The following is a 12255-nucleotide window of genomic DNA, read 5'->3' as shown; positions in this document are numbered from 1 at the left end:
GATTCACACATGTCCACCAATTCTTCTGCCCTGAAAGCTACTGCATTATCAATGACTAGTTTGGTTGGGCAACCAAATCTAGTGAAAATATTCTCATTCAAGAACTTTATGATAACCTGATGATTAGCATTTTTATGGGTATAGCCTCAATCCATTTGGTGAAATAAACAGTGGCTACCAAGATCCATTTGTGGTGGCCACTGGAATGTGGATTGATATCACCTATGAAGTCCAAGCCCCACTGCTGGAAGGGACCATTGGCGTGTACTGGCTTCAAAAGCAGAGATCTTAGTTGTTGTCTTCCTACAAATCTCTGACATTTGTCACAAGACTTCACAAAAGAAAACACATCAGAGAACAGAGTAGGCCAATAATACCCAGCTCTCGGGATCTTGTGGGTTGTGGTTTTCCAATAATGATGCCCTCCACAGATGCTAGAATGGAATTGGTGCACGACTTCCACAGATTGTCCTTTGTCTAGACATCTCAAGAGGATCCCCGATGGGTCTCTCCAATAGAGCAGGTTTTTATTAATGCAAATTTGGTTGATCTGAGCTTAATGGCTCGGGCTTAACTTGAGCTATGCCCTGGAGGGACTTCTAGCTTTTGCAAAAAATGAACTACACTGGAATACATTCACAGGTGGCTAGATTTTCAGCCAAAGACTGATTCTGCTCTTGCTCTTCTGCTGCTTCCTTTGTCTGCTCACCACCTGAATTTGAACCCATGCAATTGATGTCTAACAAACTGCAATTTTCCTCAACCATGAGCTTAGCCAAGCCCTGGCCTTTGACAAGCTTGGTGGGCTTCACTTCTATGTTGAACTCTATGAAATTTGCAATCCATTTAGCTCTCTTTCCATCAATATTTGGTTGAGTTAGGACATCTTTTACTAAGGCTGAAGGTACATAGCAACCACTTTGGAATGCAGAATATAATTCTGAATGCTTTTAAAGATTTTATGAGAGCATAAGCTTGTTTTTCAATAAGGTCATACCTTAGTTCAGCATCCCTCAGAGTTTTGTTGAAAAAGGCCACAGGGTGCTCTACACCTTCATCATTTTTCTGCAACAGAACTATTGCAAGTGTATCATAAGAGGCAAAAGAGAAGATATAAAACTCCCTGGTATAATCCGGACTGATTAGAGTGGGAGCTTCCATGATAGCTTGTTTGATGGATTCAAAAGAGCTTCTTACACCATCTGTCCATTTTATTTCTGATCCTCTCTTCAGCATGGAAGTGATGTTCTTCACTAGCTCTGCAAAGTTTGGAATAAATCTCTTGAAAAAGTTAATCTTACCCATGAAAGATTGAATGTCCATTTTTGACCTTGGGATGGACAATGGTTGAATTGCTTGAACTCTTACTGGATTGATCTTCACACCTTTAGCAGAAACAATATGTCCCAGAAGTTTGCCTTCTTCTAGAGAAAACTGCGACTTCTTTGGGTTCACAGAAATTCCAAACCGTCTGCACTTTAGAAACACCTTTTTCAAATGTTGCAAATGGTTCTTGTGACTGCTGGAAAATACTATTATGTCATCAAGGTAAATAACAACAAACTTGTCCTTCTCTCCCACAAAGGCTATGTCCATGGCCCTCTGAAAAGTAGCCCCAACATTCATTAGTCCAAAATGCATCTTGAAGTACATGAAAGTGCCCCAAGGAGTAGTGAAGGCGGTCTTTTCCTGATATTCTAGATGTACAGCAACCTGATTGTAACCTAAAAATCCATCTAAGAAAGACATGACTCTAGCCCCTGAAACTTTTTGCAGCAAGTGTTCCATCTTAGGCAAGGGGCAGTTATCTTTTTTAGAGCATTTGTTCAGATTCCTGAAGTCAACACAAAGCCTGATTTCTCCATTCTTCTTTCTTACTACTGTTAGCACTTGAAATTTCACCTCAGGCTGAGAAAGGCAAACTCCAAGGCAACATCAAACCACTTAGCCTAGCTACTGATAGAGTATCCTTGGACACTTTAACCTAACACACAATCTGTTGCCTGCCATACCTGCATGTAAACCTATGTTGCGGCAACACCAAACACAACGACGTCCACCATTCCACTTCTCATCTGAAGTTTTATCTTCGAGCCAGTGTGTAAATTTGTACACCGCATTGTTAGTCGCCAGCGTGTAAGCCACCCATCGTGTCATTTGGTTCGATTCGCCAGCGTGAATCTGTCGTTGGTACGTTTTGTTTTTAGTTCATATATATATATGTTATATAAACGTTATAGTTATTTATATATCATATATATATATATATATATATATATATATATATATATATATATATATATATATATATAGATATATAATTATATATATCTATATATATATATATATATATATATATATATAATTATAGTTTAATTAATTAATACATTTCAATTAATTAAATTATTATTTAAAAAATAAAATAATAATTATTATACTTATATTTATTATTATTGTTATTTAAAAAGAAAAAAGAAAAATTAGAGTTATAATATATATATAGAATTATATATATATTAAAAAAAAATAGAATTATTAAAAAAATTAATTTTTTTTGAATTATTAAAAAAAATTAACAATAATAATCAATAACCTTGGACTCAAGACAGTGTTACCAAGCGATTTATACAGGTAGAGGTGCTAATGGCGTCGAGTTACATATGGCGAGATGACAAATACAAACTGAAGGAAACTTCCGACAATAAGCTTTAAGGACAAAGCTTCTGAAGGAAGGGGCTATGATATGAATATAATTCATAACAAGTAAATAAATAAAATAAATGTAAATATTAAATAATCAAATGTTGATTATGTTAAATAGTCATTAAGTTAAGTGAAAAGACATGTCTAAAAAGACATGCCCAGTAATGAAAGGACACTTTCTTAGGTTTATATATATGCGGGTCCTCATTTTAACAATCATCACTTATACATTTTATATATGATAAATTATTATTACAAAATAACTCTTGTGTATTTCTACATTTAAGTCAACAAGCTATCACTTTGATGCTTCACTACATTTAACAATACTAGCGAAAAGATTGCATATTTTTTCTTTAATCATGTCATTGAACGATTTGGTGTTTTGCAAGCTATAGTCATGGATCATGGGAAGCACTTTCACAACCACATGATGTTCAAACTCATTGCCAAGACTCTCCCATGAAAGTTCCACTCCCTACTACCCTCAAGCTAATGGAAAGTTGAGCCTATTAATAAAGTTATCAAAATGATGCTTCAACGTATGATAGGGGTCCACCAATCGGATTGGAATTTAGTTCTTTATGTTGCCTTGTGGGTGTATTGAACCTCTGTCGGGACTACTACTGGATTTACACCTTTCCAATTGGTTTATGGTTTGGAAGCAATCCTTCTGATTGAATGTGAGATTCCATCACTAAAACTGACTATAGAACTTCTTCTTTCCAGTTTTGTAGAAGAGGAACGTCTCTTACATCTAACCCGCTTAGATGAGATGCTGCTATGGCTAATGAAGCTATAAGAAACATGTCAAGGCACAATATGACAAAACTGTCAAACCTCGTGTCTTCTCGGAAGGAGACCTTGTCCTTCTATACAATCAAGAGTCTGATGAATTAGGACCAGAAAATTTCCAACGTATGTGGCTAGGTCCATATATTATCAGACATGTTCTTGCTAAAGGGGCCTATGAGCTGGTCGATTTTGATGGAGTTCCGCTGGTGCAACCTAGAAATGGGTTGTACCTTAAAAAATACTATGCTTTATTTTATGTGTAGTACATTGTGTACATATTGTATATAGGTGTGTTGAGTGTGTTTGTAGTGTGTCTCTCTAGAGTTTCGTATGGTTTCTATTGAGTTTACATTTGGTTTTCATATGTCGGCATCCCTTGCATCGTATATTGGTTATGTTGATGGTGCTAGTCGTAGTAATCAGAATATATTCTCCACAACATGGGCTATCTTTGCTCCAAATGACAAGTTAGTGAGTCTACGAGGGATTTGTATTGGTTGCTCTATCAAAAACCTCATTGAGTATAGTGCAGTGGTTGAACTATTGTATGTCGCTATTTCATATGGTATCCGTCATTTAGTTATCATACTTGACTCACAACTTGTGGTACTACAATTGGCTAATGTCTATTCGGTTAGAATTCCTACCATCCTTATCATGTTCTTAAGGGTTCAACTTCTAGAAAGACATTTTGATTTCATCCAATATCAACATATTTCTAGAAATCTAAATACATTGACATAAGCACTAGCTAATCATGTTTTAGATAGGCATTTGCAATGAATGTAAATAAGTTTAAGTACACATCACATCTATTTAAAACGATAATAGGAACACAAGAAACACTGAAGATATATATATATATATATATATATATATATATATATATATATATATATATAGATATATATAAAGTTTGGTTTTACAAATTTGTGCTCGAGACACATATGGCCACACAACCCATACCAAAAACTATATTCAAATACGACTATGAGCCTCCCAGTAGACTAATCATAGTGCTCATGATAAAATGCCACTACACAAGCTATCTTGCGCAGTAGCTGACTAATACAACTTGGAACTATGATAGTGTGTTGCTGAAGTTGCATAGGAATATGGTCGATCACGGTCTCATCTATCTCGTGTGTCAACCTCTCCATGTGGTGCTCCACCTTTGCTAGGGTCTCCACTACATTGAGATCTTGTAGTGCATCTTGTCCTACTGCAACAACTTGTACTAGTGCCACTTCCTGCTATGGATCTCCCACACACCGGAGATATGAAGCACCTATAGGTCGAATAGGCCTAATATTTGCATGAACAAATCAATAATTTAGTCTCAAAAACTTCAAAAACACAAAAAAATTGTAAAACTTAAAAAAACTCAAAATGGTTGAAATATTTTACCTCTAACACCCCATTACTCGCCCTTAAGAAGCACGAGCTCAGGGTCACCACTAAAATCCATCCCTACGTACAGATAATCATCTATCATAATGGATTATCTACGCAACAATATAAAGAAGTTTTGTGAGAAACTAATTGCTGACATACCTACATGTAGGGACATAAGATCTATCCACCTCATCATCCGTGCAACCTTGAGATCAATGGGCTTGAGTGAGATATGTTGAGACTAAAGTAATGGAATCTGCTTTTAGGCGAAAGAGATTAAAATTGAGCCATAACCAAAATTCTTCAATTTTACCTCTCTTGCTATAGTCAATTGTTCTTTCATATTGACCAACACTCCCTCACTCTAGTTGAGTACTACTGGCTACAAACACTCTAAATTGTACTGCATGTATGATTTGTTGGCTACATGAAGTGTTGAGCTACAAGCCAATCTGGATATAATGAATAGGATTATTCTTAATGGCAAACGGGCCACATCTTTTATGTTAATTTTTCCATCCCTAGTCGGCTGGGCTTGAGGTCTGCAATGAGTGGCAATATAATATTTCACTATTTCTTCGCCCCTTCTCCCGCCTATGAGAGAGATGAGGGCACCTCTCATGGATAAACTAGTCAGAAAGTATATGTCCTCTACCTTTATCTCGAGAAAATGTTCCCCTAATCTGAATGACTGTGCTTGAACATCCCATGAATGAAGAAGATACTCTAGTAACTCCATCTATTTCCTCATGCCAGGAAGCCATAAAAATTTCAATAATCCATAGGTTTTCAATGCCTGGATAGTAGAAGGATCATTTGCTACATTCATGTCTTGTTCTTCATATTCTTTGTCTCTCCATATGAAATCCATTTTGTGCTAATGAATACCTAAAACATCAAAAAGAGACTCATCAGGATCCATTCCATGCAAAACATTTGACAAACTTTGAAGGGAAATGCTAAATCAAACTTAGGATTTGCGCCCAATGCTACCCTATAAGGGGAGACAATGCATTGCAACCCTCCCTACAGTGCATCATCATCTAGATGCAATGCCCCTTTCAACTTTAGGAGGTTGCGTTGGTCCAAGGGTGAGTTATTCAAACCCCTAGCCCCTCAAAAATCTAGAAAACTTGCATGAAATCACAAAATGAAATCATGAAATGAAAGAGAAAGGTTTTAACTCCTACCTGGAAATGACAACGCTTGAAATGGTCCATTAGATTGAGCGCAATCAGCTACAAAATATCAAGGGCAAAAAATACTCAGAGCTCTCACTGTTGAAGATAAATGTGAAAAGGTAAAAACGAATTCTCGTTTTTTATTACTTATAGTCATTTCTTCCATTATTTTATTCATATTTAATGTTTTCACCTAGCTATGATTAATTTTTATCATGAAATAGGTATTTTTAATCCTTTTGCGGTACTATGAGCAGGTCAACAACTCTTTGATGGATTTTGTCATGTTTTGAACAAATTATTTTGACCGAGGAGCATACTTTTATCACTTTTTTGGGCTTTGTAAACTCATGAAAATGGAACCCCCCAGAGTCCTCTTTCAACTCTTTTCAAACTCCCAAAATATGAAAAAATTTCTGAGCACTTGTATTTTCGAACTCGTAAAAGTAAATGAAAAGACGTCTACTCAATATAAGTTTAACCCTTTTCCAGTTTGATATAGACTATTTACGAAAAAGGAATACCTTAGACGAACATGGCTAAGAGGTTCTCTTGGGTATTGTTTTCTTCCTTTTTGGATTCAAGGGACTATCTACGAAAAGGAACCTTTGGAGTTTTCTTTTTTGCCTCTTTTTCAAACACTCTAAACATGAAAAAGATGTCGAGTTTTACCTTCGCTGGACTTGTTAAAACATTAAACAATGATGGACTCGTCGAACATGACAAAATCGAACCATTCCTTCTCAGGGTTCGTTAAACATACTCGGAGGGATTCTTTCAAAAGATGAGCTTACATATCAAGCATATGTTATCCTCCTCAAGCTTGTTAAAAAATAAAGAGGTATTGACCAATATGGTTAGGGAAATTGAGAAAACATGGTACTCCACTTGTTAATGGCAGTGAGTCGCTCTTGAACATGACACTCTTCCACTTCATCTCCGTGGCTGTTGAGTTGGGAAATATGCTTGTCTTTTGGTTCATCATACCATTTCAAAGCCTCCATTTTCAGTTTTGGGTCAATGCTGCCAACTCCATTCAGTGTCGTCGATGTGTTCAAGAGAAGTCATTCAGTCAATATTTTCTACAATACTCTTAAGCCTTCATTCCATGTTTTTCGTTCCTGAACCAATTCTGTATTAACATCATTCTGTCTCAAATCATGATACTTGTTTCGTGTCGTTGATGGGGGATACACCAAGGCCCTCCTGCGACGGGATGCTTCCTGTCGACATCAACTCATTATCCAAGAATTTGACTTAGGAACATCTTGTTAGTACCTTGGTTCTTGCATACATCAATGGAAAGTTTCCTTACTCTCGACGATAGGTTTACATCAATGGCCTTCGACCGAAATATTTTGCGCAGTATCAACTTCAACTCATTTATTCACACGATACAGTTTGTACTACAATACCTTGAGAGCCATTAACGTCATCGATGGTTTCTCTCATGTCTGTTAACGACTTACATCATTGGCTGATAATCAGATGGTGTCTACCATGTTCGACCTCGTCTCATTGATTCACATGGTTAGACTTGTACATTGGACGATCGTGTGAACGAGATAGAAGGCCCAAAATTTAGTTTCATCCATCTGAGTTGCATTTTCAGGATTGATATGATATTACAAAGTATGATGGCTATGATCATACAAACAATCATCCAGACATAGGTCCACCATTTGTCATTAATGAACGTGTCTTTTGATCATTGTAAATCTAATGTTAACTTATGTGCTAAGTATGGGTATGCCTTCCTCAGCAAAGATGTCATGATGTAAATGTATTGTAACAGATGATGATCTCACCAGTTGTTCTTGATCCTGACTTGCCACAAAATAAAGAACTTCAGTCATCAGTTGTCATTTCCGACTTTGCCCTTTAAGGGGCAAACTGTTATAGGCCATTTTGTCGCATATGGTCAATAGGCCTACAAACAGGATCAATCAACATCCTTTTATCCCTTGTCATCATCATTGCCTAAATCCCTAAGCATGGCTCTTCCTAATCCCTGAGTTTATGCCTAAAAATAATTAATTTTAGTGATTTTAAGGCCTAACGTACCTTTTTGTGTTAGGGACCAGTAGGTTGGCCCTCTCTGGACCTGCGTTGATCACCAGCAATTTTCCCCTTGTTGGGGGTGCGTTGATTCTAGAAATTTAGGAAAAACAAAAAGAATCCCAAAGCTTCCTCTTCTAGAAGCTTACATTAGTTGTTATAACTATTTACCTTAGATGAAAGTCTTGAATCCTATCCGATCCTACCTTGGAGATTTCACCCCTTATCCCTTAATATCATCCTCCCATCAAGAGTGGATCTCAAACCTAGATTGGTAAATGGATAAGAAATCTTTACTTACCATCCTCTTCTATATATTTGTGGCCATCCAAAAGTTAGGGGTTAAATTTTGGAGATATATTCTACCTTTATGCTGCTACTGTGAGAGTCATTATTTTATGCATTAGGGTGACATAGAGGTACACTTTGTGGAAAGGAAGGACAACTCAACTTGGAGGAGCTATTCTACACGATCAACTCCTATATTTGGTTGTAAGTCTCTCCACTTTTATTAATACAAATATTTATTTTTTTCCTATATGTGATGTTATGATTTCATGTATTTCAATGCCATGTTGATCCATTGAATAAAGTGATTAGGTGATGCTACATAGATGTCGTAGATAGTTGGCTTATGTTTTTTGATTGTGAAATTTCTAATTATAGCGATCGAAGCTAGGGTTGGATCAGACAATCCAAGAGAGGAATGAAGCTTACGACAGATCCTAGGTAGGCCTCATCCCATTGTCTATTTAGTTTAAGGAAAACATTAGCTTCTTTGTCCTTATGTTGTTCTAGAATAGGACACCCAGTCTAGGGAAGATACTTATGTTCGCAGTCATAGATTCCGCATAACAATCATGATTTGATATGTTTCATTCCCAGGTTGGTTGGGAGGCATAGTGGGAGGAGAATTCTGGCCATCATGAGTGGCCATATACCCTTGGGTAGGGAACATATTCCAAATAAGAACCAAGTACAAAGGGGGTTGAGTAGAGGTAGAAGTAGGTTGATTCCCCCTTGTTGCATTCTCTTGATTTAACCATAACCTATGCATCTGAGGGAGGAGGGGACACTTGTGAGTGTAATGACCATATGTACCACAACAACAACAAGGCTTGTTTGTGTGAATAACCTTGTTTTGCTTGGATTGATTGCCCTATTGTTTAGTTGTTGTATTTAAGTTGTAACCCTTGTTGGCATTTGGCTTTTGGCCTTGGTTTCCTTGAGATTTGGCATTCTGTTTGCCTTTCCCTTTGCTCCTTTTCCTTTGATTAGGGGGATTGGCTACATCCTATTAAGAATATCCCTGACCTTGCTAGAAGATGCCTGCAGAGGTATGGGAGAATGAGGTGTTCGCGTTGGGGGGCTAGAGCACTCGCAGTGGATATGGATAATAGATGTTCACCATTACATTATGGTAGATAGGTGGAGTACACATTTTCCTAGGCACATGTTGATTTGGATATGTATAGGCATAGGAGGTATTTGTGCCTTCTTGTGATGCACTTACTTCATAATACTTTAAAGCACTTCATAATACATCTCACATGGTTAGAATTAAGAAAATCATAAAACTAGCTAAATTATAACTTTATTTTATTTTTTTATGATTATTATTATTATTAATTATAAAAATAATTAATATATAAGTTGCACATATATATTTGGGAAAACATGGAACAAGATTCTTAGCCATGGAGATTTACTCCCACTTTACCACGGGGATTATTAATCTATAAATAAGTCTTGTTACAATACCATGACTTATCAATACTACATGCCCAAAAAACATAACTCATTTTGATATCACATTTGTTCTTCTTCTTCTTCCTTTCTTTTTTTTATCAATTTAATTAAAAAGAAAGAAAGACCACACCTACTTTGGAAATAAATCTCAACATTTAATTTTTGTATGCTAACAAGAATATTCTAGAATATTCCATGGAGGTTAAATCCCTATCATTCACCTATTCCTAATTAGACATGCCTATCGACATAATTAAAAATAATAATAATAATAACTAACAAAATTATAACTTTATTTAAAATTTTATTATTATTATTATTATTTAAAAAATAGATAGAGTAGGTTATATTAATAAATCTAGGTTTTGACCTAGAACCATTATAATTCTCTTGAAAACAAAAGCTACTAAAGTTCCTTGGGGATTTGGAATAGAACAAATAATATCATTGCAGATCCTTAATTGAAAATGTTATCACTTAGGTTGTTCCCCAGGAAAGCTCTAAGGGGGAATACGGCCGAGGTAACCACTAACCAGTCTTTTAGCTGCAGATTCTAGCCAATCTGCAACCAGAGAGGGCTCTCTCTTTATAATTTAGCTTTGTTTTGAGGTATTTTAGGCTAGTTATGATGTACAGGGTTTTGTTTAAGTTTGTTGGATGGTGATCTTAAACAGAGTTGGGATGCAAGTCTAAAATAGTTTATTCCATTGGGCAAATGGAGTCTATGAGGATGAACTGCTCAGTGTGTTTTCTTTGATAAAGGGCAATACTACAAAGCGATATAATCGATCTTGGAACAATTTTAAAATCTGGAAATTGATGAATGTAAGCCAGTGGATGAAGGGCAGTTAAGAATCCTTCATCTTGTTGGCAGAGGGAAAGTGCATGAATATTATCAAGGAGCAGTAAAGAATTCCTTAGAAATATTCAAAGTGAAAGAATCAGTGGAAACGGGAGCAGCTAAGAATTCTTGTTTATGCTAACTTTGAAGAAAACATAATTAACAACAGAGATTGAACACATAGTGTATTTAAACAAATTCTGGGCTATTCTTTTTCTCTGTTACTAAGATTATGAAACATATATGAAATTTGCAAACATAGAAGACACAAAACACAGTTTAGAACAACTTATTGATCCGTAGAAGGACACAGGAATTCTGTAGCAAGTCCCAGAACATCAAATCCACATTCAGACGGTCCAACAGGAGTGAACTTCAACAGCCTTTGTATTAAGAAGTCTATGAGTTACAGCGCAGTCCAGAGAAGAAATCACCAATCCCGAATACATCTCATGGGGAGGTCTTTATACAAAAAAGAAGATACAAAATATCGTGTAGATAAGCTATTAAGCAATAACTTCCTCCACCTACTTTTCAGAAGAAGTAAATGAGAGAAATGAATGCAGCAATAAATGTTGGTGTGCTGGCTGTTTAGTTTGCTAGATATATTTGACTTTTTGAACTGAGTGAGTCGGCTGATAGTTATGTCTTTACTCTGCTTTCCTGCGTCGCTATCCCGGCTTTGTCATCTATGCTTGGTCTTGCATTAATGAGCTGTAGTCCCAACTTAATGGTCTTGCCTTAATGAGCTGTTTTCATTTTCTGACAGGTGGTCTGTGCATTTGAATTTGCTGATATGCAGATGATCAAAAAAAAAAAGAACCAAAATTACCTTGGTAAAACCTCTAACATTTCATGCCACCATTGGTCTGTTGGCAACTGATGTCTTTGTATTTTTATTAGTGTTTCATCAACTTCAGTATATCTATAGAAGTTGGGCTGGACTTAAAAAAGATGATTTATTTCATTTTCAATATAGAACAGATTTTCCAATTTGTCATATAAGCTTTGTCCAGAGGGAGGTGCTGTCTCTTCTGAAATGTTTGATGATGTTGTAATTTGATTGGTAACATAGGTATTTACCCTGTGAGCATATTGTTCATGTGTTAACAGTCTTCCATTGCTGGTCAATAAGCTGGGTAACCCTTTGCTCTGCAACACTGCAAACTTTTCTCTAAAGGCATTTATTTCTGTCTGCATTTCTTGGCACCTTCTTTCCAGATTTTGAACAAAATTCCTCAGGGTTAGTACCTTTTTAACTATCAAAATGGTACATGTTCTATCTCTGATATTAAGAGCTGCTAGTTGTTCTTTGGTATGAGTATTCAAAAATTGAATGAGTCTATTGGCCTGCTCAGGCATGTTTCCCAATGATGCCCTGGCCTTTTGAATCTCTGCCCGGGCTATTTCTATCAATTCTATTTGTTCATGGATCGTCTGAATTGATTGCCATTGGTCAGTGATAGACTGACCAATTTTGGTCCACAAAATTGTTTTAATGTCTGCTAGAGGTTTATGAAGAGTGAGATCCTT

This window comes from Pinus tabuliformis, chromosome 8 (genome assembly GCF_031772625.1).
Source record: "Pinus tabuliformis cultivar Carrire ecotype Pingquan chromosome 8, CPIR1, whole genome shotgun sequence".
Classification (NCBI taxonomy): domain Eukaryota; kingdom Viridiplantae; phylum Streptophyta; class Pinopsida; order Pinales; family Pinaceae; genus Pinus; species Pinus tabuliformis.
Note: the sequence above shows the minus strand (reverse complement) of the source record.